This window comes from Narcine bancroftii, chromosome 3, assembly GCF_036971445.1.
Source record: "Narcine bancroftii isolate sNarBan1 chromosome 3, sNarBan1.hap1, whole genome shotgun sequence".
Lineage (NCBI taxonomy): Eukaryota > Metazoa > Chordata > Chondrichthyes > Torpediniformes > Narcinidae > Narcine > Narcine bancroftii.
In genome coordinates this window covers 109,808,458-109,832,786 of record NC_091471.1, presented here as the reverse complement: position 1 = coordinate 109,832,786, position 24,329 = coordinate 109,808,458, and the positions used below count along the sequence as shown (strand labels likewise).

The following is a 24,329-nucleotide window of genomic DNA, read 5'->3' as shown; positions in this document are numbered from 1 at the left end:
ATATTGGCCTTCATACATCAAAGTATTGAGTATAGTTGTATTTGGAAACTCTAAGTAAACACCTGCCATTGATGTTAGTCATATATTTTCAGCAAGGATACAAAAATAGAGAAAAGAAGCAAATACAACCACAGAACCAGAGAACATTATAGCACAGAAACAGGCCCCTTTGGACCTTCCAGTCTGTTCCAGATTATTTTTCTGCCTAGTATTCAAAGCTGAACAGTTTTTCAGAGTAACTTGCAAGATACATGAGTGAGGCCAAATTTGAGTATTGTGTGCAGTCTTGGTCACCTAACTACAGGAAGATTGTGTGCAGTCTTGGTCACCTAACTACAGGAAGATTGTGTACAGTCTTGGTCACCTAACTACAGGAAGATTGTGTGCAGTCTTGGTCACCTAACTACAGGAAGATTGTGTGCAGTCTTGGTCACCTAACTACAGGAAGATTGTGTGCAGTCTTGGTCACCTAACTATAGGAATATTGTGTGCAGTCTTGGTCACAGTCTTGTTGCGCACACTTCAGGAACTGAGGGAAAGGTTAAACAGGTTAGGGCTTAATTCCCTGGACCATAAAAGAATGAGGGGAGATTTTATAGAGGTTAATAAAATTATGAGGAGTTTAGATGGAATAAGTGGAAGTAAGCTTTTTTCACTGAGGGTAGGTGCGATACAAACCAAAGGACATGGATTAATGGTGAAAGGGGAAAGGTTTGGCAGAATATAAGGGGGAACTTCTTCACAAAGAGAGTGGTGGGAGTGTGTAATGATCTGCTTGCTAAAGTGGTGAATGCGGGCTCAATTTTAACATTTAAGAAGAATTTGGACAGGTTCATGGATGAGAGAGGTATGGAGGGCTATGGACTAGGTGCAGGTCAGTGTGACTAGGCCGAAAACAATTCAGCACAGACTTGAAGGGCCAAAGGGGCCTGTTTCTGTGCTATAATATCCTCTGCTTCTGTGGTTGTATTGGCTTTTTTTCTCTATTTTTGTATCCAGGCTGAAAATATATGATTAAAATCAATGCGAGGTGTTCACTTAGAGTTCCCAGAAAGCTGAACAGTGCTTCAGAGCACCTTGCAAGATACAACAGCAGAAAGGACAATGAACTGTAGATGAAAACCACGATTGGAGGACAGATCTAAAAGCAAACAAATGCACTGCAGATTCTTGAAATCTGAAATAAAGACAGAAAATGTTTGAAATATTTAGCTGGTTGGGCAGCATGTGTGGCAGAGACATAGAATTACTGTTTCAAGTTGGTGACTTTTTATCAGATGAGCAGGAAAAGAGGAAATATTAACATAACATAACATAACATAACATAACATAACATAACAATTACAGCATGGAAACAGGCCAATAGGCCCTTCTAGTCCGCACCAAACCAAACACCCCTTTTTAGTCCCACCTCCCTGCACAATTCTCATAACCCTCCATCTTCTTCTCATCCATATACCTGTCCAACCTTTACTTAAATAATGCAATTGACTCCGCCGCCACTATTTATCCCGGAAGATCATTCCACACGGCTACCACTCTCTGAGTAAAGAAGTTCCCCCTCATGTTACCTCTAAACCTCTGCCCCTTAATTCTTAACTCATGTCCTCTTGTTTTAATCTTTCCTCCTCTTAACGGAAATAGTCTATCCACATCCACTCTGTCTATCCCTTTCATAATCTTAAATACTTCTATCAAATCCCCTCTCAACCTTCTACACTCCAAAGAATAAAGACCTAATCTGTCCAATCTCTCCCTATACTCTAGATGCTTAAACCCAGGTAACATTCTGGTAAACCTTCTCTGCACTCTCTCCACTCTGTTTATATCCTTCCTATAATTAGGCGACCAGAACTGCACACAGAACTCCAAATTAGGCTGCACCAACGTCTTATACAATCTCAACATCACCTCCCAACTCCTATATTCCATGCAATGATTAATAAAGGCCAGCATACTAAAAGCCTTCTTCACCACCCTATTCACGTGAGTTTCTACCTTCAGGGAACGATGTACCGTTACTCCTAAATCTTTCTGCTCTTCTGTATTCCTCAATGCTCTCCCATTTACCACGTATGTCCTATTCTGATTCTTCTTACCAAAATGAAGCACCTCACACTTATCAGCATTAAATTCCATCTGCCATTTTTCAGCCCACTTTTATAAGCAGCCCAAATCCCTCTGCAATCCTTGAAAACCTTCTTCATTATCCACTATTCCACCTATCTTAGTATCGTCTGCATATTTACTAATCCAATTCACCACCCCATCATCTAGATCATTAATGTATATAACGAACAACAATGGGCCCAATACAGATCCTTGAGGCACACCACTGGTCACCGGCCTCCAAACTGACAGACAATTATCCACTACCACTCTCTGGCCTCTCCCTTTCAGCCAATGTTCAATCCATTTGACTATCTTAAAATTTATACCTAACGACTGCACCTTCCTAACTAACCTTCCATGTGGTACCTTATCGAAGGCCTTACTGAAGTCCATATAGACAACATCCACTGCGCTACCCTCATCCACAATCCTAGTCACCTCTTCAAAAAATTCAATCAGATTGGTCAAACACGACCTTCCTCCCACAAATCCATGTTGAGTGCTCCTGATCAGACCTTGTCTATCCAGATGTTTATAAGTACTATCTCTAAGAATTTTCTCCATTAATTTACCTACCACAGACGTCAAACTTACAGGCCAATAGTTGCCAGGCTTCCTCCTTGAACCCTTTTTAAATAACGGAACCACATGCGCAATGCGTCAATCCTCCGGCACTATCCCCATATCTAATAACATTTGGAAAATTACCGCCAGAGCCTCTGCTATTTCCTCCTTCACTTCTCTCAATGTCCTGGGGAAGATCCTGTCTGGTCCCGGAGACTTATCCACCTTTATATTCTTCAAAAGCCTTAAAACTACACCTTTTGTAATCTCTATATTCCCCATATTTACCCAATTTGCTTTTTTTTATCTCACGTCTCCCAATATCCTTCTCCTTAGTGAATACCGAAAAAAAGAAACTGTTCAATATCTCCCCCATTTCTCTAGGCTCCACACACAGTTTTCCGCTCTGATTTTCTAAGGGACCAATTTTGTCCTAGCTTTCCTCTTACCATTAACATATTTGTAGAACTCTTTTGGATTAGTTTTCACCCTGCTTGCCATAGTTTTCTCGTACCTTCTTTTAGCTTTCCTAATTCCTCTCTTAAGATTCCTCTTACATTCAATGTATCTTTCAAACATCTCCTTAACTCCATGCTTCTTATTTCTAATGTACGCCTCCCTTTTTCTTCGAACCAAGTTTCCAATATTCCTTGAAAACCACGGCTCTCTCAAACCTTTTGCCCCTCCTTTTAACCTAACAGGAACATAAAGCTTTTGCACTCTCAAAATCTGATCTTTAAAAGACTTCCATCTCTCTACTACATCCTGCCCATAAAACAAATTGTCCCAATGCACACCCTGCAAGTCCTTTCGCATCTCCTCAAATCTAGCTTTTCCCCAATCAAAAACCTCAATCCTTTGCCCTGATTTCTCTCTTTCCATAATGACATTGAGGCTGATGGCATTATGATCACTGGACCCGAAGTGCTCTCCAACACTAACCTCCGTCACTTGACCCATCCCATTTGCCAACAGTAGATCTAACACTGCTCTTTCTCTAGTCGGCACCTCTACATATTGTTGTAAAAAACTATCTTGCACACATTTCACAAACTCTAACCCATCCAGTCCTTTCACAGAACGTGTTTCCCAATCTATACGTGGAAAATTAAAATCTCCCATAATTACAACCCTGTGCTTATCACAAATATCTACTATCTCCCTACAGATTTGCTCCTCTAGGTCTTGGTCCCCTCCGGGTGGTCTATAATACACCCCTACAAGTGTAACCTCTCCTTTCCTACTCCTCAGTTCCACCCAAATAGCCTCCGTGGATGTGCCCTCTAATCTATCCTTCCTAGGCACCGCTGTAATATTTTCCCTGACAAGCAATGCAACCCCACCTCCTCTTGCCCCTCCAACTCTATCACACCTAAAACAACAAAACCCAGGGATATTCAGTTGCCAATCACATCCCTCCTGCAACCATGTCTCACTAATCGCTACCACATCATACTTCCAAGTATCAATCCACACCTTCAGCTCATCCACCTTTTTTACAATACTCCTGGCATTAAAATATATGAATTTCAGAGATTTCCCAATTTTTAATCCCTGTTTTCCCTCATCTTTAATAACAACATTATTTACTTTTCCTGCCAATTGCCCTTCATCTTCTTCCAGAGCATTTCCCTTCTCTATCACCTGCCCATCCATATTCAAATACTTACTACAAACTTTCTTTGTTTGCATTCTAACCTTCTCCTTACTACTCTGTACTATTTTGTTCCCTCCCCCCAACCATTCTAGTTTAAAGGATCCTGAGTAGCTCTAGCAAATACCTCTGCCAGGATTCTGGTCCCCCTGGGATTTAAGTGTAACCCGTCCTTACTGTACAGGTCACATCTCCCCCAAAAAAGGTCCCAGTTATCCAGAAACTTAAAACCCTGCCCCTTACTCCACCCCTTCAGCCACGTGTTAATCCTCCACCTCATTCTATTTCTATTCACACTGTCACGTGGCACAGGGAGTAATCCAGAGATTACCCCCTTTGCGGTCCTTCTTTTTAACTCCCTACCTAACTGCCTGTACTCACTTTTTAGGACCTCTTCTCTAATTCTCCCTATGTCATTGGTACTTACATGTACCACGACCTCTGGCTCCTGTCCCTCCCACTTTAGGATATCTGGGACACGAGCAGCAACATCCCGGACCCTGGCACCAGGGAGGCAAACCACCATCCGGTACTCCTTGCTGCGTCCTCAGAATCCCCTATCCGTCCTCTTAACTATGGAGTCTCCTACCACAATTGCCCTCCTCTTCCTTTCCCTCCCTTTCTGAGCTACAGGGGCCGACCTCGTGCCGGAGGCACAGCCACTGTCACTCCCCCCAACCTTGATGTCCCCCTCAACAGTGCTCAAAGAGGCATACTTATTGCTGAGGGTTACATTCACAGGGCTCGTCTCTGGCACCTTACGTTCTTTTGTCCCTCTCCTAACAGTTACCCACCTTTCATCCTCCCGTGGCCCCGGCGTGACCACCTGGCTGTAACTCCTGTCTATGACTTCCTCTGTTTCCCTAACCAGCCTGAGGTCATCGAGCTGCTGCTCTAGTTCCCTAACACAGTCCCTGAGAATCTGCAGCTCGATACACCTAGTGTAGATATGGACATCCGGGAGACTGGAAGACTCCAGGACCTCCCACATCCGGCACTCCTGACAACACACAGCCTTAACACTCATCCCTTACCCCAATGAAGTAGTAATAAAGACTATCTTAGCTTTCTCTCCGCCTGCTTTCGCCGAAGCCTGATGAGCCAAAGCCTGGAAGTCCCACTCCTTCACTGGGCCACTCACTCGCTGGGCCGCTCGCTGTCCCTCTTATTTATTGGCCTTTCTCCAATTAACCCCTACACACTCTCATGTACGCTCGCTCAACCAATGGCCGCCTCCGACGCCGACTCCTCCCCGCAGACCCTGGTAAGAGACTTTTTAAAAAGTTTTCTTACCTGCCCCGGACTCTTTTCTTTTCTGTCCTTCTCCTCTCTCCTTTTCTCTCCTCTCCTCTCCTCTCCTCTCCTCTCCTCTCCTCTCCTCTCATCTCCTCTCCTCTCCTCTCCTCTCCTCTCCTCTCCCTTCTGCAAAGATATTTGAAATAAGATGATGGGAAGTTGGGGGAGGTTTGTAATGTGGGGTATTATTTGGGAATAGAGTTCCAAAAGCAGGGGTAGAGTGGCTGAAGCAACTATTAACCTTGAAGAATACAAGAATAAAAAATGGGCCAAAGACAGCAAATTGAAAGGTTGGGGAAAATGAAGCAAACTATTGAGGGAGGATGCAGGAAAACCATGAAGATGTTTCAAACGAGGGCAAAGGATTTCACTGTCAATTTGATCAGAACTATTGGGTTCAGAACCAGGAGGTAAAAGTAAGAATGAGAAATTCTTAACAAGTTCCAGTGTGTGAAAGGTAGATTATCCACTTTTTTTTATTTTATTTTTTTTATTTTTCACACTATGAACCATACTAACCAAAATACACACAAACATTTCCATTTTGAATATACACAGTGTCATTTTCTCCCCTTTTTCCCCCCCTCCCTTCCCTCCCTCCTTCACCCCCCCCCCCCCACTACTCAACGTTCAACCTATATGATACATTAAACCCAATGTCATCACACAATGAAAATAAACAAGAAATTTGTGTCTTCTACTTTTACATACTGGGTCAGTTCATTTCGTCTTCTTCTCCTTCTGTCATTTTAGGCAGTGGAGGTCCGCGGTACGACTTTTCTGTTGTGTTCCATGTACAGTTCCCAAATTTGTTCGAATACAGTGATGTTATTTCTTAAATTATATGTTATTTTTTCCAATGGAATACATTTTTTCATTTCTATGTACCATTGCTGTATTCTCAGGCTATCTTCTAATTTCCGGGTTGACATAATACATTTTTTTGCTACAGCTAAGGCTAACATAATAAATCTTTTTTGTGCTCCATCCAAATTGAGTCCAAGTTCTTTACTTCTTATATTACTTAGAAGAAAGATCTCTGGATTTTTTGGTATGTTGCTTTTTGTGATTTTATTTAGTACCTGGTTTAGATCTTCCCAAAATTTTTCCACTTTCTCACATGCCCAAATTGCATGTACTGTTGTCCCGTTTCCTTCTTACAATGAAAACATCTGTCTGATTCTGTTGGGTCCTATTTATTTAGCCTGTGTAACCAATTATATTGTATCATGCGCAATCTAGTGTTTATTGTATTCCTCATAGTTCCGGAGCATTCTTTGTAGATGATCCCCTTGAAGAGAATCACAGAAGTCAAAACTTGAAGTAGTGGATTAAAGATGAAACAGTGAAGTGAAGCGAAGTCAAATTTATTGTCATCAGATTGTACAAATACAACCCGACGAAACAGTGTTTTCTGGTCCTCGGTGCAAAACACGTAGATATACAACCAGACATAACTCACATACAGACAAACGATACAACGCTGAACAAGTATTTCATCAATACAAATGAATAAATAAATATTGTTTCATCAATATGTGTGTCTCAGATGGTTAGTGTGAGCAGTTCCTTTGGTCATTCAGCATTCTTACTGCCTCTGGGAAGAAGGTGTTTTTCGGCCTAGTTGTGGTGGCTCTGATATTTTTGTATCTCTTCCCTGACAGGAGCAGCTGAAAGACACTGAGTGCAGGGTGAAAGGGGTCCTCAATGATTTTGTGCACCCTCTTCAGGCAATAATTCTGATGGATTATGTCAATGAGGGAGAAGGAGACTCCAGTGATCATCTCTGCCATGATCATGGTCCTGTGGATCGACCTCCGATCTATTTCTCTGCATCACACTATGATACAGCCAGCCTGGACACTCTTGACAGAGCTCCTATAGAAGGCTGACATAATTGTGACTAGTAGTTTTGCCTGCTTCATTCTTCTCAGGAAGTACAGTCGCTGTTGCACCTTCCTGACAAGCAAGGAGATGTTGTGTGTTCACGATAGGTCATCTAGGATCTTAGTGCTCTTTGCACTCTCTAATAGAGAATTGTTGCTGAGTAATGGAGGGTGGTTGTTCCTGGCCCTCCTGAAGTCCACAATTATATCCTTTATATTGTCCACGTTGAGATTCTTGCTGTTTCTTTCACGCCATTTCACAAGATTTTCCACCTCTTCTCTGTAATGTTGCTGATGAGACCAACTACTCTTGTGTCATTGGTAAACTTGATGATTCTGTTGGAGCTGGTTCTGAGGATGCAGTTGTGGGTCAAGAGCCGGCTGAGCGCACAGCCCTGAGATGTGCCTGTGGTCAGCGTGTCAATGCTCGACATTCTGCCACTGACCCGGACAGACTGTGGTCTTTCTGTTACAGAGAGGGGTGTACACAGAAGGCGATAGGGAGATGATGTTTCAAAATCAAGGAAATGTAATCCTGGTGATTGAAAGGATCTATGCAGAATCGCAGCTTTGGATTCAGCCAAGTTAAAGATTCAATGCCATTTAATGTTGCCCAGGTGACACTTTGGATAGATGTAAAGAGGTATAGGATTGCTGAATTTAATAAAAAGATTAACTTTTCTGTACTTTGAACTGGAAGACATTAGACATCCAATAATTGATAACAGATGGACAGTTGGAAAGTCAAACAATAACTTTAGAATCAAAAGCCAGCATATATAGAAATGGATCCTATTATTTCAGTTGGTATTAGAATGTAAAAATATAACAAATAGTAAAAGGGATAGGTCTTTAATCCCTTTTCCTTTTAATAAGATTCTGCTCCACTTTCTTCCACAAATTTCATGTCCCTTGATTCCTTAACATTAAAAACCTTCCAATCTCGCTTGAATGTATTCTAAACTGCTGCTATGGTTATGGTTAGAAAATTCCAAGGGAGCATTACCCTCTGGTGAAAAAGTTCTTTTAATTTCAGTCCTGATTGTTTGATTCTTTATTTTGAGATTGTGATATCCTTGCGTTGATGCTGTCAGATTTGATAAGATTTGTGTGTTCCAATGAGGTCACTACTCATTCTCCTAAACTCTAGAAAGGATAAGTCCAGTTCACTTAACCTTTCTTCATGTAATGGTTCCCTCCTCTCCTCCAATCCAGGAATCATTTTATTGAACCATTGTTTTACTCTCTCTGTTGCAAATATTCACTTCCTTTTGTAAGGAGAAAAACCCACATACCGTATCCCAGATTCAGTTCTCACTCTTTGGCTTGGCTTCGCGGACGAAGATTTATGGAGGGGGTAAAAGTCCACGTCAGCTGCAGGCTCGTTTGTGGCTGACCAGTCCGATGCGGGACAGGCAGACACGGTTGCAGCGGCTGCAGGGGAAAATTGGTTGGTTGGGGTTGGATGTTGGGTTTTTCCTCCTTTGCCTTTTGTCAGTGAGGTGGGCTCTGCGGTCTTCTTCAAAGGAGGTTGCTGCCCGCCAAATTGTGAGGCGCCAAGATGCACGGTTTGAGGCGATATCAGCCCACTGGCGGTGGTCAATGTGGCAGGCACCAAGAGATTTCTTTAGGCAGTCCTTGTACCTTTTCTTTGGTGCACCTCTGTCACGGTGGCCAGTGGAGAGCTCGCCATATAACACGATCTTGGGAAGGCGATGGTCCTCCATTCTGGAGACGTGACCCACCCAGCGCAGCTGGATCTTCAGCAGCGTGGACTCGATGCTGTCGGCCTCTGCCATCTCGAGCACTTCGACGTTAGGGATGAAAGCGCTCCAATGGATGTTGAGGATGGAGCGGAGACAACGCTGGTGGAAGCATTCTAGGAGCCGTAGGTGATGCCGGTAGAGGACCCATGATTCGGAGCCGAACAGGAGTGTGGGTATGACAACGGCTCTGTATACGCTAATCTTTGTGAGGTTTTTCAGTTGGGTGTTTTTCCAGACTCTTTTGTGTAGTCTTCCAAAGGCGCTATTTGCCTTGGTGAGTCTGTTGTCTATCTCATTGTCGATCCTTGCATCTGATGAAATGGTGCAGCCGAGATAGGTAAACTGGTTGACCGTTTTGAGTTTTGTGTGCCTGATGGAGATGTGGGGGGGCTGGTAGTCATGGTGGGGAGCTGGCTGGTGGAGGACCTCAGTTTTCTTCAGGCTGACTTCCAGGCCAAACATTTTGGCAGTTTCCGCAAAGCAGGACGTCAAGCGCTGAAGAGCTGGCTCTGAATGGGCAACTAAAGCGGCATCGTCTGCAAAGAGTAGTTCACGGACAAGTTTCTCTTGTGTCTTGGTGTGAGCTTGCAGGCGCCTCAGATTGAAGAGACTGCCATCCGTGCGGTACCGGATGTAAACAGCGTCTTCATTGTTGGGGTCTTTCATGGCTTGGTTCAGCATCATGCTGAAGAAGATTGAAAAGAGGGTTGGTGCGAGAACACAGCCTTGCTTCACGCCATTGTTAATGGAGAAGGGTTCAGAGAGCTCATTGCTGTATCTGACCCGACCTTGTTGGTTTTCGTGCAGTTGGATAATCATGTTGAGGAACTTTGGGGGACATCCGATGCGCTCTAGTATTTGCCAAAGCCCTTTCCTGCTCACGGTGTCGAAGGCTTTGGTGAGGTCAACAAAGGTGATGTAGAGTCCTTTGTTTTGTTCTCTGCACTTTTCTTGGAGCTGTCTGAGGGCAATGACCTTGTCAGTAGTTCCTCTGTTTGCGCGAAAGCCGCACTGTGATTCTGGGAGAATATTCTCGGCAACACTAGGTATTATTCTATTTAGTAGAATCCTAGCGAAGATTTTGCCTGCAATGGAGAGCAGCGTGATGCCCCTGTAGTTTGAGCAGTCTGATTTCTCGCCTTTGTTTTTGTACAGGGTGATGATGGTGGCATCACGAAGATCCTGAGGCAGTTTTCCTTGGTCCCAACAAAGCTTGAAAAACTCATGCAGTTTGGCATGCAGAGTTTTGCCGCCAGCCTTCCAGACCTCTGGGGGGGATTCCATCCATACCTGCTGCTTTGCCACTTTTCAGTTGTTCGATTGCCTTATATGTCTCATCCAGGGTGAGGACCTCATCCAGCTCTAGCCTTAGGGGCTGTTGAGGGAGCTGGAGCAGGGCGGAATCTTGGACTGAGCGGTTGGCACTGAAAAGAGATTGGAAGTGTTCTGACCATCGGTTGAGGATGGAGATCTTGTCGCTGAGGAAGACTTTGCCGTCTGAGCTGCGCAGCGGGCTTTGGACTTGGGGTGAGGGGCCGTACACAGCCTTTAGAGCCTCGTAGAAACCCCTGAAGTCGCCAATGTCCGCACTGAGCTGGGTTCGTTTGGCGAGGCTAGTCCACCACTCATTTTGGATCTCCCGGATTTTGCGCTGAAGATGGCTGCATGCGCGACGGAAGGCTTGTTTCTTCTCTGGACAGGACGGCTTTGTAAGGTGAGCCTGGTGGGCAGCTCGCTTCTTTGCCAGCAGCTCCTGGATTTCCTGGCTGTTTTCGTCAAACCAGTCCTTGTTTTTCCTGGAGGAGAAGCCCAGTACCTCTTCAGTGGATTGCAGTATGGTAGTCTTCAACTGATCCCAGAGGGTCCGTGAGGCGGGTTGCATCGTCGAGCTTTGCTTTGAGGTTTGCCTGGAAGTTTCCTCTCGCTTCGTCTGACTGCAGGTTTCCAACATTGAACCTCTTTCTGGGGGCTTTACTGTTCCTGGGCTTTGGCTTGAAGTGAAGGTTGAGCTTGCAGCGAACCAGCCGGTGGTCAGTGTGGCATTCTGCGCTAGGCATGACCCTGGTGTGGAGCACATCTCGTTTGTCACTTTCTCGCACCAGGATGTAGTCCAGGAGGTGCCAGTGTTTGGATCGGGGATGCATCCAGGTGGTCTTAAGGCTGTCCCTCTGCTGAAAAAGGGTGTTTGTAATGACAAGCCGCTGTTCTGCGCAGAGCTCCAACAGGAGGCGCCCATTGTCGTTGCACTTGCTGACGCCATGCTTGCCCAGGATTCCTGGCCAGGTTTCTGAGTCTTTGCCGACACGAGCGTTGAAGTCGCCCAGGATGACAAGCTTGTCGGCTGTAGGGGTGTGTTGGATGAGGTTGCGCAGGTCGGTGTAGAACTTGTCCTTTTCTGCTGGTTCCGCCTGGAGGGTTGGAGCATAGACACTGATGAGGGTGATGCGACGCTTGTTTTGAAGGGGGAGTCGCATGGACATGATTCGGTCCGAGAGGCCTGTCGGAAGGTTTTCGAGTTTGGAGGCAATGAAGCTCTTGACCATGAAGCCTACACCAGATAGGCGTCATTCATCCGAAGGCTTGCCAGACCAGTAGAGTGTGTAGCCCACGCCGTGTTCTTGGAGGCTGCCTACATCTGCTAGGCGGACTTCACTGAGAGCGGCTATGTCGATGTCAAGTCTGAGGAGTTCATGTGCAATGAGGGCAGACCGACGTTCAGGTCGGTGGCTGTCAGCCTTGTCTAGCATGGTTCTGATGTTCCAGCATGCTAGCTTGAGTTTGTGAGCATCTTTTGAGGGGGAGGACGTGGAGGGGGAGGACGTGGAGGGGGAGGACGTGGACCTGTCCTCGGGCCTGCGCAAAGGAGCTTTTAGGTGGAGTGCAGTGCGCGCAGTACTGGCCCCACCCTTTACACCCATGGTTCGTGTGCCGTGGCCAAGCAAGCTGGGACGTGGCAGCGAGGTCCTTGGGTCGTAGGTTTTATATCGGAGTGGCCTTCTCCTATGCAGGTTTCTTACCCGGGCTGGAGGGGCCTGCCTCCCCTCCTAGGTCGGTCCATACTGCCCGGACCGGGGCCGAGGTCGCCGCAGCTCACCCTGTGCCTGGATTGGGGCCGCCGCCTCCCACTCTCTGCCCGGATCGGGGCCTCCGCCTGCCTCACTCGACCGAGGCCGGGGCCGCCGTCTCCCCCTTGCTCCTGCCCGGATCGGGGTCGCCGCCGCCTACCCTTCGCCCGGACCGGGGCCGGGGCCGCTGCTGCTCTCTCTGTGCCCGTACTGGGGCCGCCACCTCCCACTCTCTGCCCGGATCGGGGCCTCCACCTGCCTCACTCGACCGAGGCCGGTGCCGCCGTCTCCCCCTTGCTCCTGCCCGGATCGGGGCCGCCGCCGCCTACCCTTCGCCCGGACCGGGGCCGGGGCCGCTGCTGCTCTCACTGTGCCCACATACTGTATCCCAGATTCAGTTCTCACTATACTCCTAAAAATTTGCAGTAGTTTATTCTTTTTCTTGCACTCAAATCCTCTTGCAATTCAGCCCAACATCATATTGCTTGCTGAACCCATCTATTGATTTTAGGTGCTTTGTGTGCAAGAACACACCTGTCCCTTCAAATGTCAACGCTTTTCAATCCTCATAATTGACATAATCTCTGCTTTCCTGTTTTTTTTTTGCCATAAAATTCGTGACTCTGCATTTTCCAGTTTATATGCCACCTGTCAAGTCTTTACCTATCTGCCTTGTATATCTATGTTCCCCGGAAGCTTTTTCACATTCCACTCATAACTCACACTGCCACATCTACCAACTTGGATAGAATAGAGTGAAACATGAAAGTCTGCAGATGTTTCAGCATCCATAGGAGATAAATATATCTTCAGAATATTTCCTCTTTGCCTGCTCATCTGATAAAAGGTAAAGATGTTTCAGGCCTGAGCCCTTAGACCCAAAACATCGCTAATATATCAAAACCTCCTATGGACATTGTGAGACCTACTGAGTTCTTCCAGCATTTCTGTGATTTGGATAGAATGTACTTGACTAGTACAACCAAATTATTGGTATAGATAATGAAGACCCACAGGTCCAACACCTATTTCTGCATCATTCCACTAGTTCCATCCTCTCATTCTAAGATTGACCTATTTATTCTGATACCATATTTGCTGTATGCAATCCATGCCAGCCATATAACGTCTGGTCGCCTGATCTCTAACCTTGTCTTCTGTGACCCTTCATTGAAAAGCCTCCTCCTCCTCCTCCTTGAAAGTCCAGATGTACCATATCTATTGATTCTATGTCATCCATTCTGCTATGTGGAATTTCAAAAACTTGATTTATCAAACAGGATTGAGAGAGGGTGGATCTGGAATATTGTTTATCCAACAAAGTATGTACTTGCAATAGAAGAGTGCAAAGAAATTCACTAGACTGGTTCCTTGGAGGGGTTGATGAGAAGAAGGGAAGCAAGGAAATAATGTTGCGTACGCTGCAGATGTCAGTGCAGACAAAGGAAGAACAACTGGCAGGGAATGTATGATATTATTATAGAGATAAGAGAGAACTGTAGAGTCATGATTGACTGCTGAGGTGATGCATTAGAGGAGAATCAATGCTGTCTAGGCAGCTATGAGATCGGAAAGGATAAAGAGAGTCAGTGACACAGTGATTGTGACTACAGCAGACTCTGTAGGGAACAATAAAGAATCTGTTAGTGTGGAACTCTAAAACAACAATATACTCCGTGTTTTAGAGAGAAAAGGAAGATTCGAGAAGGTGATGACGTGGTAGGATGGAGGGTCTATATTATAGGGAAACACTCAAAGATTGTGATAGGTTGATGGAAAAAAAGATCAAGGGATGCAGCTGGAGCTTGGACAAGCTTGGATAAAGGCAGGAGTGCTGAATATTTATGGAGATAGGACAATGAAATGCTGGCCAGGGGAGAACTGGGCCCTTTTTACCCAAATTGCCTCTCTTCCCATAAAACCAATTAAATTCTATACATTGGTGCATGTTCTTTCTCACATGGACTGGAAGTGATATTCTGATCTGCTTCTTCAAAAATGTCCCAACCAAAGAGCTATCATTCTCCTCCATGAAGGCAGTACGACAGTCAGCTCTCTCACAGCTCAGCACTGTGCGGTATGTGTGGATGATACTGCAATATCCACCTAGGCTAATTTTGTTGCTGTGGCGGCCCACTGCCATGGCAGTCGAACCAGCACACCAGGCGACGAATGCAACCAGAGACCAGCAGCCCGCGCAGTGGCGCTGGCCCCAACAAGCGAACCGACAGGTGAACAGCAAGGGCAGCTAGCAACCCCAAAATGGCACTTGCTGCACAGCCAACAGACGGAGACAGCGTGCGGGGAAGAAGAGTATTATTATGCAGGAAAGTGCCTGCGCGTGGGAAACCCACTTTTGTTATGAACACTGTGACGTCAGCAAAGTGGGGGGGGGTCACAGCGGGAACAGTGCCAATCTGGGCCCGCACATCCAGGATAACCAATCAGCAGCCAGCCTCACTCAAGCCATGCCCTGGTGGTGACATGGGAGGCTGCCTATTACAGGCAGAACTGCAGTCCAATAAAGCCAGTGTCGATTACTGTCTGTTGGTGTCCGAGTCATCTTTCTACCTCGAGCTATAACCCGAGCTATAACAGTAGTGACACCGCTACAGTGGTGACCCCAACTAGTCCAAACGGTGCTTTGGACCCAACAATGGAGGAACAGCCTACAATCAACACGTAGCATTGAAGCTGTCGGGCTTCTGGACGTCACAACTGTGGGTGAGGTTCCAGCAGGTTAAGGCACTATTCGCCATTCACTGGGTCTCCACAGACAACATGCTATACTACCACGTGGTTAGTGTCCTTGATCAAGTCACTACAGCCCACATCATTGACTTCTTCCAGCAGCTTCTGGAGCAAGGGAAGTATGTGGCCATCAAGGAGCTATTAACCTGTACTTTCGAGCTCTCAAAGTGCGAGTGTGTGGCCTGACTGCTGCACATCGACGGTTTGGGGGACAGGGCCCCTTCTGCCCTCATGAGCGACATGCTTGCTCTCAGCGATGGACACACCTCTTGCCCGCTTTTCCAGCAGATCTTTCTGGAGCGGCTGCCTGGAGACATCCGGCTGCTCATCACAGAGGAAGACTTTGATGACCACAGGAGGGTGGCTACCCGAAAAGATGTTCTATGGGTGGTGAAGAGGGATGCCTGCATTTCGCTTGAACAGGTGACAGTACCTCATCAGCAATGCCCGGCCAGGAAGCCCATCAACCGACCATCCGACCGACCATCCAACCGACTGTCTGACTGACTGACTAACTGATCGACGCACCCCACCGATGAGAAGTACAGTTTCTATCATAAATGGTGGGGTACCGAGGCCCATCAATGTCACTCCCCCTGCATGTTCAGGGAAAAGCCAAGGCCGGCCGTCTTTGATGGCTGTGATGACTGGCCAACTGCATAGCTTCCTCCATATCCAAGACTCCCTGGCATTTCTTGGAGGACAGTGGGGCACAGTACAGCATCCTTCCACCATCCAGCCTAGAAGCCCACAGCAGCAAGGTAGGCCGAGAGCTTCGAGCAGCAAACTGCTCCAACATATGGATATTTGGCATCCGTACAATTCCCCTCCACTTTGGGGACGGACAATTCACCTGGAAGTTTACGATGGTGGCTGTCCAACAACCATTACTGGGTGCTGATTTCCTGAGCCAACTTGCTACTGGTGAACTTTAAGGGACGTCGGCTGGTACATGCCTAGACATTTCAGATATTCTCGCTCAAGGGCATCAAACTTACTAAAACTCATCTACACTCAGTGAGTACTGCCAACAACAAATTCCCTCAAGTCTTAGTGGAATTCCCCTCCAGCACTACTCCCCATTTCAACTCGGCAGAAACCAAACATGGGGTGAGACACCAAATTATTATAGAAGGCCGTCCTCTCCACACCAGGGCACGATGCCTTCACCCAGAGAAACTCAACTTGGCTAGAGAAGAGCTTAACGAGGCCAACACACCCAACAGATATCCCGTGACACATATCCAGGACTTCACCGCTAATCTGCAAGGGGCATGGATATTCTCTAAGGTGGACTTCACCAGGGGTTATCATCAGATCCAATGTCATTCCAAAAACTGCCATTATAACCCCCTTTGGATTGTTCAAATTCATCTGCATGCTATTTGGGCTGAAAAACGCGGCTCAGACTTTCCAAAGGTTGACGAACGCAGTGGGCCAGGACCTGCCCTTTGCTTTCGTCTACCCTATGACATTTTAATAGCCAACCACATTGGCACCAAGCATGCCATTCACTTAAGGCTATTGTTGTCCAGACTAAGTGAGTTTGGTTTAACCATCAATCTGGCCAAATGCTAGTTTGGCTGAGAGCCAATTGATTTCCTGGACCATCACATTGACCAACATAGGGCCAGGCCATTACCCACCAAAATGGATGCTATTCGTTCCTTCCCAAGACCAACGACTGTGAAGGAGTGGTCTGCATAGTGAGTCCTCTATTTCCCCTCATGGCAGGGCCCAGTAAAGACATTCAATGGACCCAGGAGGTGACCGAGGCTTTCCAGGCAACAAAAAGATGCCCTAGCCAAAGCTTTCCTTCATGTGCATCCCAGGACAGATGGCCCAACCACTTTCACAGTGGACATCTCCAGCACAGTGGTCGAGGATGTACCTGAGCAACTGGTCAATGAACAGTGGCAGCCACTGGCCTTTTTCAGTAAACATCTCAATCACCAGAGCTCAAGTACAGTACCTTTGATAGGGAGCTGTTAGTGTTACACCTGGCAATTTGGCATATCCATTACCTCCTGGAGGGCAGTAAGTTCAAAATTTACACAGACCACAAACCACTTCCCTTTGCTTTCAACAAGGTGTCAGACCCATGGTCAGCCAGGCAACAGCAGCACCTGTTCTATATATCTGAATTTTTGATGGACATTGAACATATTGCTGGCAAATCCAATGTGGTAGCTGATGCCCTATCCCGTCCAGGTATCCTAGCAGTGCATGACCCCGCCCTGGGTATTGACTATGCAGCCCTGGCAGATACGCAGCAAGCAGACCCTGACATACTGGCATACTGGACAGCACTTACTGGCCTGCAACTGGAGGACATCCAGATTGCCCTAGGTAACTACACGCTGTTCTGCAACACCTCGACTGGTAAACTGTGCCCTGTCATTCCAGTTGCATGGAGGAGGCGAGTTTTCAATTCGATCCACAATTTGGCTCACCCTGCTCTCAGGACTACAGTTAGAATGGTGGCCAACAGGTACGTCTGGCACGGCCTCCATAAAGAGGTCACTCAGTGGGCCAAAACATGCACTCAGTGCCAGGTATCCAAGGTCCAGACCCACATTGAAGCCCTTCTGCAGCCTTTCGAACTAGCATGCTGCTGTTTTAGCCACATTCACATAGACATTATGGGGCCCCTACCTGTATCCAGAGGTGCACATTATCTATTGACCATGGTCGACCAGATGACTAGATGGCCAAAGGCAGTGCTGCTACTTGAAATCACTACAGAAACATGCACGGGCATTACTAAACACCTGAGTGGCATGTTTCATGGTCCCTGAACACTTAACATCTAACGGGGGGCCAATTCACTTCCAACCTGTGGACCGCCTTAGCAAATGCCCTGGGGACTCAACTCCACCACACCACAGCATACCACCCGCAGGCCAACGGGCCTGGCGGATAGGTTCCACAGGCTCCTGAAGACAGCTCTGATAGCCTGTCTCACCAGACCAAACTGGGCAGACAAACTCCCTTGGGTCCTGGTAGGCAACTGCTCCACCCCAAAGGAGGATCTCAAAGCATCCTCTGCCGAGTTGGTCTATACCACGCTCCTAGTCATCCTGGGCAAATTTGTGGGCGCTTCCGAGAACTTGGGGGAGCTCCCAGCAGCTACATTGTCTTGTCTGTGCGAGTGCCTGGGCTCACTGGCCCCAGTTAAGCCCAGAGCTCACAGGCAAGCCAGCACCTTTGTTCCAAAAAACTTTGCAGACTATCACTACATTTCTGTCCGATGCGGGGCCCAGCAGTCACCCCTTCACCAGCCTTATGAAGGGCCATACACAATGGCTCTATCTACATGTTGGACATTGGTGGCAGGGAGGAGATTTTCATGCTCAACTGGCTGAAACTGGCCCACTTGGATGTTAACCAGCCAGTTACTCACCTGACCCCACGGTGCAGGGATTGGCTGCCAAAAAAAGTGCCCTGGTCGCCAGTTCTGGGGGGGGGGGGGGGTGGGTCATGTAGCAGCCCGCGGCCCACTCCACAGGCTGACACGGCAAGCAGTCGTTGAACACAACAATCGGCCAGACAGCAAGCAGGATGATACGTCCACTCCCATAAGCTGCAGGAATAGCGGTCGAATTGGCCAATTACAGCCAGCAGATCACAGGGGGTCCAATCCAGGCATCCAGGACAACCAATCAGCAGCTGGCCTTTCTCAAGCCACGCCCGGTGGTGACACGGCCAGCTGCCTATAAAAGACAGAGCTGCAGCCCAATAAAGTCAGTGTCGATTGCACTCCCTTGGTGTGCGAGTCTTTCTACCTCGAGCTATAACCTGAGCTATAACTAGCAATCCCACTACAGCCCACATTGGTCAGGGCATTGAGGACAAGAGTTTGGGCATCATGTTACAGCTGAACAAGACAATGAGAAGGCCACATTTGCAGTAATTTTGTGCAGTTTTGATCACCTAACAACAGGAAGGATATCAATAAGATTGAAAGAGTGCGGAGGACATTTACAAGGATATTAGTAGGAATTAAACAACTGAGTTACAGGGAAATGTTAATCAGGTTAGGACTTTATTCCCTGGAGCGTAGAAGAATGAGAGGAGATTTAATAGTATACAAAATCATAATGGGTATAGATAGAGTAAATGCAAACAGACCTTTTGTACTGAAGATAGGAGAGATAAAACAACAAGACAACATGGGTTACGGTTAAAGTGGAAAAGTTTAAAAGGAACATTAATGGGAATCGAAGGGTGCAGAATGAGCTGCCAGCTGAATTCATAAATGCAGGCTCAATTTTAACATTCAAGGAAAATTTGGGCATGTACATGCATGGGAGGGGAATGGAGGGACATGATCCGGGTGCAGTTCAGTGGAACTATGCAGAATAATAGTTTTGCACAGACTAGAAGGGCCAAAAGGCCTGTTTCTGTGCTATAATATTCTGTGTATCTATGGTTCCGTAGTGGCTGCTACACACACAGAAACACACCACAGGACACGGTGGAGGTTTCAATTGAACTGTTTATTTGAATTTCGCGCGTGCCCTTTTAAGGCCAACAGGAGTTCTGCACTGCGCGGTGGTGACATCATCACATTGCCCGGGGCACGAGCTATGGACTAAGCCACGAGGTAATTAGTGAGCCCCGACGGCACCATCTTACTGCAGCTGCCCCGCCAGTGTGGTGATAGAAGCGAGGCCGGTTCGCTAGAAGCGATGTGCGCTGCCACACAAACCCACCCGAAACTGGCATATGCATCTCGCCGCTTGGTGGCCAACCCCTTCACTTAGGTTGGGCTGTCCTCACGGGCTAATCTAAGTCCACGTGCATTGGCTTCAGTCTGTCAAATGTGAATAACTCCTCCCTGCCCTCAATGTCCTAGGTAAAAGTCTTTCCCGACCTGTGTAGGACCTTGTACAGGCCCTCAAATGGGCGTTGCAGGGGCGTGGAGTGCGGGCCACGCTAGACAAAAACAAAATCCACTGAGACCACCTCCTTGGGAATGTTTGCTGGGTGTTTGCTGTGATGGGTTGGGGGTGGGGGTAACAATGAGGTGAGCCTGTTGAGGAGGTCTGCGAGGAGGGTTGGGTTCTCACCTCCGGATCCTGCACCCGTCCCGAGGAACTCTCCTGGCAGTGACAACGGTGCAGCATGGATGAGTTCCGCATATGAAACTTGGAGTTCCTCCTTCAGACCTATTCGAATGCCAAGCAGGACCCACGGCAGTTCGTCTGTCCAATTGGGTCCTTTTAGCCGCGCCATGAGAGGTGCCTTGAGGTGCCGATTGAAGCGCTCTACAATGCCATTCACCTGGGGATGATAGGCTGCGGTGTGGTGCAGCTTGATCCCCAGGCGGTTTGCCAGTTGCACCCAGAGGGCGGAGATGAACTGGGCGCCCCTGTCGCTGATCATATGAGCTGGGACGCCGAACTGGGTGACCCAGTTAGCGAGCAGGGCTCTGGCGCAGGACTCGGCGGATGTGTCTCTGATGGGGATGGTTTCCGGCCACCTCGTCGTCCGGTCGACCACAGTCAGGAGGTAGCGGGCATCCCTGGACATCGGTAGGGGCCCCACTATGCCAATGTGGATATAGTCAGACCTTCTGAATGGCGGGTCAAAATGTTGTAGTGCTGGACTTTAGAGGCTTGGCATGCATACAATTCCTCACCATCTGGGCCACATTTTTTAAAATCCATGCCAGACGAAACATTCCACCACCACACATAATGATGTCTTGATGGAGGGGTGGACTAGGACGTGGACCATCCGGAATGCCTCCTGCCTCCATTGCTGGCGGACCATAGGCTGCGGTGAGCCGGTTGAGACGTCGCACAGTTTCATGTCGTGGCTGCCTGGTAGCTTCAGGTTCTCGAGGCGCAGGCTGGTAATGGCAGTTCAGAAGGCCTGTGTCTCTTCATCCCCTCTTTGGGACTGAGCTAATTGGGCATAGTTCAAGCCAGGGGATGTTGTAGATGGTGGGTCTGAAGAGCACGTCAGCAACATTGTCCTTACCCGCCCGGTATAGGATGTCGATGGTGAATTCCAAGATGTAGGAAAGGTGCTGCTGCTGGAACGCCGAACAAGTGTCCTTTGCCATGGCGAGGGCCTGTGTGAGTGGATTATGGTCTGTGAAGGCGGTGAAAGGCCTGTCCTCCAGGAAGGAGCGGAAGTGCCTGATGGAGAGGTACAGGGCCAGGAGCTCCCTGTCGAAGGTATTGTATTTCAGCTCAGGAGGTCGGAAGTGCTGGCTGAAGAATGCTAGCGGGTGCCACTGTCCCGATGGCTGTGGTGGAAATGTCCACTGAGAGTGCTGTATGGGCGTCGGGCCGTGGGTGGGCCAGTAGAGTGGCACTAGTGAGGGTGTCTTTGGTTTAGGTGAAAGCTGTCTCGGCCTCCTTCATCCACTCGAGGGTCTTCTGTTTCGCCGAGATCAGGGTGAACAGTGGACGCATTATGCGTGCGGCTCCCAGGATGAAGCGGTGGTAGAAGTTAACCAACCCAGTGAACTCCTGCAGGCCCTTGACCGTGTCTGGCTTGGGGAACTGCTGGATGTCCTTGAACTTGTCCTGTGATGCTGCTGCCCCATGTGCAGTGATGGTATGGCTCAGAAACTGTAGCGACTCCTTCCCGAACTGGCATTTGGCCACATTGACAGTGAGGCCAAATTCCACCAGACAGGTGAACAGTGTGCGGAGATGGGTCTTGTGCTCATTGTGATTTTGACTGGCGATGAAAATATTATCGAGATAAATGAACACAAAATCCAGGTCTCTACCCACTGCATCCATGAGCCGCTGGAACGTTTCGGCTGCATTCCTCAGGCCGAAAGGCATCCACAGGAATTCAAAAAGGTCAAACGGGGTGATGATGGCGGTTTTGCCAATATCCTCTGGGTTTTCGGGGATTTGGTGGTAGCCACTCACCAGTTCGACATACGAGGAAATTCTGGTGCCATGCAAGTTGGCCGTGAAGTCCTGTATGTGGGGGATGGGGTATCGGTCAGGCATGGTTGCATCGTTGAGCCAGCAGTAGTCCCCACACGGGCGCCAACCCCCAGAAGCCTTTGGGACCATGTGCAGGGAGAGGCCCAGGGACCGTCCTACCTGCAAACTATGCCGAGTTCTTGGAGGCGGCAGAACTCTTTCCTGAGCTGCAGCTTCTCCGGCATCAGTCATCTGGTCTTTGGCATGGAGTGGAGGGCCCTGTGTGGCAATGTGGTGGAGGACACTGTGCTGAGGAATCGTGGCGGTGAATTGTGGCTGTAGGATGGTGGGAAACTCATCCAAGATGCGGGATTACTCATTTTTGGGCATGCAGACGGTGACCATCGCCAGGCCATGTGCGCTGGACAACTCAGTCAGAGGGTCTGGAAGGTGAGTGTGTATGAGTCTCTTGCCCTTCAGGTCCACCAGCAGGCTATGCACCTGTAGGAAGTCGGCTCCCAGCAGCGCAGTGCCCATGGTGGCCAGCAGGAACTTCCAGCAGTACTTGTTGGGTCCGAGGTGTACCTGAATGCTTCGCGTGCCAAAAGTCCTTATGTCGGTGCTGTTCGCTGCCCGCAGGGTTGGGCCTCGTGGTCTCATGCGGGATTCAAGGGCAGTCAGGGGAAGCATGCTCAATTCCGCTCCGGTGTCCACCAGGAAACGCCGTCCATTGATCTTGTCGACCATGTGCAGGAGGCTGTTCATGTGGCCAGCCGTCGCAGCCATCAGTGGCGACTGTCCTGGTTGTTTCCCTGGTATGAGCAGGGCTGCTGGCACTTGTGGGCTTGGGCTTCCCAGCGTTGGTGGTAGAAACAGCAGGTAGTTTGGTGGTCTTCCTGCTTCTGCCTGGGGGTGGGCTGTGGTCAGCTGGGTCTAGGGCGGGTGACCTGATTCAGGGCGCCTCGTTCTCCTGTTTGGTTCTCCTCAGCACGTCAGCATGGGCTGCGACCTTTCAGGGGTCCGAGAAATCCTCGCCTGCCAGTAGGAGCTGGATGTCTTTGGCATTTGTTCCAGGCAGGGTTTGTGGCCTTCCGCCAGTGCGAGCATTTCATCCATTCGAGTGGAAGAGTCTCTGTCCCCCAGACCATCAAGATGCATCAGCCAGGCCACATGCTGCCAACGGGAGAGACTGAAGGTGCCAAGGAGGAGGTCTTTGAGGGTGACATACTTGTCCTCCTCTGGTGGATCGTGGTCGTCCACTCTGGGCATGGTTTCTTCATCGTGGGCGTTCACCATATGGTAGAACATCATGGAGTCAGAGATGATCTGTCTGAGATGAAACTGCGCCTCTGCCTGCCCGAACCATGTGCGAGGACAATGGGTCCAAAATGGGGGGGGGGGGGGGGAAGCTTCACAGCCACAGCACTGATCACCGACTGATCCATAGTTGGAGACCAGATAACGTCTGAGCTCTGCGAGGTCACCAATGTAGAGGCTGCTACTGTTACAAGATCAACCCAGCAACTACAAAGAAGGCATATCACACAGGGGTAAAGATGAACAATTACTTTATTAACCAAAAATTAACCTTCAAACTTTAATTCAAAATCCCCCCTTTTATAACAATGTCCACTGGTTACTATGCAAATCTCCATAACAGTGTAAAACTAATAAATTCCCCAACCTAAATATAACATATGTAATTAAAGTCTAAGTTATATTTCCAACCAGCCCACAGAAAAAAACTTTGACTCAAAACAAACACAAGACTCACAAAACTTCGATCTCAACTGAAGCAAAGATCATCAACAAAATTCAGTTTGTTTGGTAAACTGAAGCCAAAAGATCTTTGAGAGAGAGAGAGAGCACAAAATTCGAAGGTGTCTTGTGTTGCTTGCAGAGAGAGAGGAACCACTGGCTTGGTCCAGATCCTTCTGGCTGGCTTTGGAATGTTCATCCTTTTTGAAATCCCAACATTCTAAACTGTCCTCCAGACCATGAATCATGCTCTGGGCCTTCTTCCACTCCACAGCACCCCCAGTGGTGGTTTATTGTCCAAGTCCAGAAATTTTTAGATCATTTTCTGCACATGCTCAGTCCGTCTCCCACTCTCTTGCAGTCCACTTTGACCTTGGCTCTCTAAGGCAAACTGTCACTTTTTACATAAAACCACACAACACATAGGCCAATACACAACACAGAATACTACACACACAGAAACACACCACATGACACGATGGAGATTTCAGTTGAACTGTTTATTTGGATTTCACGCAAGGCCCTTTAAGGCCAATGGAGTGTGAGCTGTGGCCTAAGCCACAAGGTAATCAGTGAGC

The 24,329-nt window shown here is 48.1% G+C and overlaps 1 protein-coding gene across 4 annotated transcripts in view; it reads right to left on the bottom strand.

The window, feature by feature from the left end:
* Positions 1-23,925, bottom strand: part of phox2bb (paired like homeobox 2Bb) — a 47,832-nt gene extending 23,907 nt beyond the window's left edge. For 2 of the 4 annotated variants that reach the window (XM_069922808.1, XM_069922806.1), the window contains exons 1-2: positions 23,768-23,925; positions 5,624-5,752 (exon numbers count right to left, since the gene is read on the bottom strand). The gene's annotated coding sequence lies outside the window, so the exon portion shown is untranslated. The remainder of the gene's footprint in view (positions 1-5,623; positions 5,753-23,767) is intronic. The other 2 variants (XM_069922807.1, XM_069922809.1) reach the window with 1 other exon arrangement.
* Positions 23,926-24,329: the final 404 nt, after the last annotated feature.